We start from the raw sequence: 5,554 nt of genomic DNA, 5'->3' as shown, positions 1-5,554 counted from the left end.
ATGAATGTTGTGCTTCCCTCATGACAGGTACAGAGTCGTCAGATGCGCCTGCTGGGGTGTGTGGGCCTGGGTCAGGAGCAGGGGCTGCGTCAGCAGAAGCGGATGAGGGCTCGTGACAGCAGCTGGGTCCACGACAGCAGCAGGGTGCAGGACATTAGCAGGGAGTACCTGAGGGAGAAAAAGGGTGTGTGGAGGCGATGAATGTTGTGCTTCCCTCACGGCAGGTACTGAGTCGTCAGATGCGCCTGCTGGGGTGTGTGGGCCTGGGTCAGGACCAGGGGCTGCGTCAGCAGAAGCGGATAAGGGCTCGTGACAGCAGCTGGGTCCACGACAGCAGCAAGGTGCAGGACATTAGCAGGGAGTACCTGAGGGAGAAAAGAGGGGTGTGTGGGTCCGCACTCAGGAACAGAGGCCGCGTCAGGGGCGGCAGGGGTTACTGCTGGGCCGGGGTCGGCGTCTGAGGCAGGACGGGTGTGCTGGGGTCGGTAGGATGTGGTGCTTGGGGCAGGAAGAGGAGCTGGTGTCTGCTTAGAGTAGTAGAGCTGCTTCTGTGTGGATAAGCCATTCTTCCATGCTGCTTGAAGACTGGGGGCGTGATCAGTTCCTCCTCCATCCTGTGTGAGTGCGAATCTCCGGGGGTCACCATTTGTAGGGTTTCGTGATATAATATTGTCTAGCACTCAGGATGGATGGAAACTCTAAGGTGGTTTTCTTGTATAATATAAGTTATATGATAGACAGTCTGGTGCTGGAGGTGCCGTGTGGTGAGGAGCTGCTCAGTAGACACGTTCGGTGGGTAGCGTGTTGAAGGAGGTAGATGTGCAGGAGCTTCGTTAGAGAAGATGTTGCCTGTTGCTGGCCTCCAGGTTGAATGAGAACGGGACAGCGAGGAGCTTGCTTGGAGGAGGTGTTGCGTGTTCAGGAACCGAGAGCAGAATAAGAGAGCTGGTTGGTGAGGACGCTCAGAGAATGAAAGCTGGTGGGTCGCCATGCTCGCCGGCGGGAGCGAGGACCGCCAGGCAGGTGGAGGAGAAGCGAGGGCCGCCAGGCAGCGGCGGAGGAGGAGGTGTTGCGTGTTCAAGAAGAAAGGCCAGAATGAATCTCAATGGAGAGACAGAGCTTATATACCCAGCAGCCGTGAGTCATCCGTGAGTCAACCTGGGAAACCCCAGGAAGTAGCCGGTCTTTTGGCTCCGTTGCTAGGATACTGTGGCATCTGGTGACGCCCCCCCCCCCCTGGGCCGCTCGTTTGGTTGCTAGGGAAGATGTAGCAGGTGGTATGCAGCTACGCAGTTGTAGGGGAGACGTCCACTACAGTAGTAACAACAACAACAACGATGATAGTAACAGCAGGCGTGGTAATATTACCAACAACAACAGTGGCTGTAACAACAGCATCTGTGGTAATAACAATAACAACAACAGTAATAGTTAAGAGTATAGTGGTTATCCCAACAGCATTCATAGCACCATCTGTGGTCCAAGAATATCAACAACAACCATAATGGTAACAAAAGTACGCAAAAGGTTCATCAGTTGTGCACACTTTAATCTGCCGATTATTTTTTATACATTTTTATGAACATATAGTCACATGTTTACATACATAATAACAATAAAATGTAAGCACTTTGTTTTTCTAATTATCCATTTCCTAATTTATTTCAACATATCGCTAATACGCGCAGCATGTAACCTCATAAAAAAGATATATTAACCTACCTCACTACTTACTGACAACCTTTAAAGAGGCTGCATTGGCCACTCTGAGTATCTCAGCTCTGGTCAGTGCAATCTGGGTTCAGTGTGCTGTGATTTTAGGAAAGTCTATTTGTAACTTTTAGCCAGTGGCATCGTGCTGTAGGGACCTGGTGAGGGTTCTGTCTCCATTTAAAAAATAAAAATTAAATAAAGGCTAAAGACAACAGTATACTTCTGGCCCCCAAATTTTGGTCTGATTAAATTTTTGCTGACCATCCACCAATATCTTTACTGAATGGCCGCTCTTTCTTTCCTGGTTTGTCCCTCAATATACCATTTAGCTGGTCGCCACTTACCACTGACAGTTTCCTCTCTCCGTGTATTTATCGATCCATATATTACTTCTTCTTTTTTCTGTGACTCGGTTTATCTCTTATTTCTCCATTTTCTGACACAACAACCATTAAATAATTGCAAATTCTTCTTCCTCCATTCTATCGTGGTTCAACAAACATTTATCTTCCCTTGTTTCCTCGTTCTACTTATTATTTTTTTTTCACATTTGCAGTCCTCCAAATCCTTGTATACACTATTTCAATTTCATTCACAAACATTTTCCTGGGGCCAGGAAAGCTGAAGACGTTGGTGAAGAGTGGAGCAAATGGTTGATAAGTGCCAGGACCCCAAGTAGGTATACTGTACTTGGGCTCTGCTAGCATTTACAACCAATCTTCTATATTCCCACTAGAGTAGTGGCATCTTCATAGCTATACTTCCTCGCCATCTATTAACATCCTCTATCATTATTAAAAATTTTTAAACTTCTCTCTATATCTCTTGTCACCATCACTATTACTAATCTATCCATTAAGATAGTGAACAACCATCCATGGTAACATTACCCGTCCTTGACCAACACTTATAATACTTTCATTGAGAACCAGCTTACTTCTTCCTCTGGAAGGCATGCAACAGTTCCCCAATCTCTCTAATCTCTATATACTTTCAATGTGTACCGTGTCACTTTTCTATCAGCTTTATCATATATCTTTTTCTAAATCCATGAATCTTAAAGGCAAATTCTTTCACTCCTCCGAAACTTTTCAACCATGTTCCTTAACACCATTTTCATCTACAAGACATCGTCTTTTCTGAATTAACATTATTCTCCTTTAAGACGCTCTGGTATTTTGCAAAAATTGTATCACTAATGAATGACTCTACCATACTTTTTCCCTGGTACAATCAAGACCCATTCATCTATAATTTTCATAATGGTGCATCTGCTATTGGTGTCACACTTCTTGAGCTTAATTACAGCCGGCCTCACCTCCCTCTCCTTTTCCACCTCCTTAATTACGCTGTTTTTTAATGTTATGTGCATTCGTGCATCTTCAGTTATGAGGACTATTTATCATGCATACCTCTGAGAATCACTACACCACTTCACGTGTTGTAGCTCCCCTAGAAGTGTTACGAATCTAGAATTTTGGGGGCTTGGCCCCAGTGGTCGGCTCCCCATCCACCTGATTTGCTGTTTCCCTGCACTGCAACAGTTTTAAGGCAGATAACTGACATTTGGTATGCTTGTGTAAGTATCTCCAATAATATTCAATAATGTCTAAATTAGGGGGTTGCTCCGTTGAGGACCGACCCCCACCAAAAAGTAGGCCTCCTGCACAACACAACTGTTTTAACTTAGCTGAAATTTGGTATGGTTATTTTTTGCATGTGCACTTTATTTTGGCCTCTAATTCCAGGGGTGGGCCCCTGAGAGGCAAGGCACAAGGGAGGCCCGGGGTAGAACCTTTGGGCACGGTATAAGGGAGGCCCTGAATAGAACTTCGGGACACGGCACAAGGGAGGTCCGGGGTAGAACCTTGGGGCAGGCGACTATGAGCTTGGTGGGACTCTTTGATTTGACACGATCATTATTCAGGCAGACTAGTAAATACATTGCTCTCTACCAGAAAACACAATAAACATCATACCACTTCATAACAAGTGCACCTGAGTGGAGTGAAATTTCCAGTACAACGTACTCAATTCCCATATCTTTGCGTTTTCTGTAATTATGTAAATATTTATTTATAAAAAATCATTTTCCATTTTCTTAAACGTGTACTTTTGAATATAAAAAATGCTCACGGCTACTTTACTCAAGCATGGTGAAACCAAACAACAAAAAGACGAGACTTCACTATAGATAAAGTACAATGAGTAAAGACTAGAATTATCCTCGAAATAATGCCTTTCGAATGTCCAAATAGGCTAAGTGTTTTGCGACTGGTAGCTCCTCAAACAGACCTAAGGGAGATGACATTGAATCAAAGACACTTGTAACATATTTGTGCATCACCTTAGAAATTTATCAATATTGTCCCAAGAGTAAATGGTTTTCGTAAGATTTTTTTGTGCTATGTACGTAGTATGCGGTCTACCGAACTGGTGCTAAGATAGTATGCGGTTGTGGGGTATGGGATGTTTGGTTCACACTCAGGATGGGATGGAGAAAGGAAACTCACAATGTGCTCTCATGTATACATGTTGTATTGGATGTACAATGCAGCTTGATGCTGGGAAGGCAGCATGGTTACAAGCGTGATGTAGAGAGAGCTGGTTGGTGAGGGTGCTCAGAGGAGGACAGCTTGTGGGTCGCCATGCTCGCCGGCGGGAGCGAGGACCGCCAGGCAGGCGGAGGAGGAGGAGGTGTAGCTGGCTGGTTGGTGTAGGTAGAAAGAGAGCGGTCACCACGAGGTCAGGTCTTTTATAGCGGAGGTAGGCGTAGGTAGATAGTTGACTCCTGCTCCGTGGGCGGCGCTGGTTGACCTAGACCACGAGGCATACACTGGGGAATTCGCGGGATCGGCTACTCAGCGACAAACAGCGTTTGTAGGGGAGAAATCCACTACACGGTCTACCGAGCTGGTGCTACTTGAGTGTGCAGTCTACCGAGCTGGTGCTACTATAGTGTGCTGTCTACCGAGCTGGTGCTACTACTGTATATTATACTGTCTACCGAGCTGAAGCTGTTCTACCAAGATATTTACACAATAGCATCCATTAACCTAACCTAGGTTAGGTTAGGTTAAGATGGGTTAAGTTAAGTTAAGTTAGGTAAGGTTAAGATAAAATTAATTTAGGTTAGGTTAGGTTGGGTTGGGTTAATAAACGCTACAGTGTAAATATCCCGGTAGACCGCCTCCAGCTTGGTAGACCGCATATTATACAGAAGTACATTTTTTGTATTCTGTACCGGTATTAATTGTTCATGAAATGTTCTACCACGTTCAGTCAAACAATGTTAATATAAAGCTGTTTTTAAATGACAAGTAAAATAATGTTTATGGAGCTAGGTGTTCAGAATTAATATATTTTGAAATTAACTTTTAACTTTATTCCTATCGTATTTTCTTTCACCTTGTTGCCTACAATCATCTTGAATTTGTTCTTGAGGACCACATGAGCTATAAGTGACGCATACTTTTTTGTGTCATCCTCTGTAAATGATTGAATATATATGAAGTTATGGATTTTTATCCAATCCAATCCAATCAACTCACATAAAAGCAAATCAAAGGTATTTTAGAAAGCAGTGTAGAACGAAGGTAGGGGTGCAGGTAGTTGAGTTACTCCTAACTTGAAAAGAAAACAGTTACTTACGTGCAGTGGTGCCAAGTGAGATAAATACTCACGGCGTTTTAGTTGAGAATAACCCTACAAATAGTGGTTCAATATACATATTTATATGAAATAATGAAACAGAATATATTCATAGTTTGTTAAATTATTTTATAAGAAATTTTGATGAGAGACTTGGGCCCTTCTCGGTCGTGGTGCAGGGGGACTCAGT

This window comes from Homarus americanus, unplaced genomic scaffold (assembly GCF_018991925.1).
Source record: "Homarus americanus isolate GMGI-L3 unplaced genomic scaffold, GMGI_Hamer_2.0 scaffold39675, whole genome shotgun sequence".
Taxonomy (NCBI): domain Eukaryota; kingdom Metazoa; phylum Arthropoda; class Malacostraca; order Decapoda; family Nephropidae; genus Homarus; species Homarus americanus.
This window is presented reverse-complemented; position numbering follows the sequence as displayed.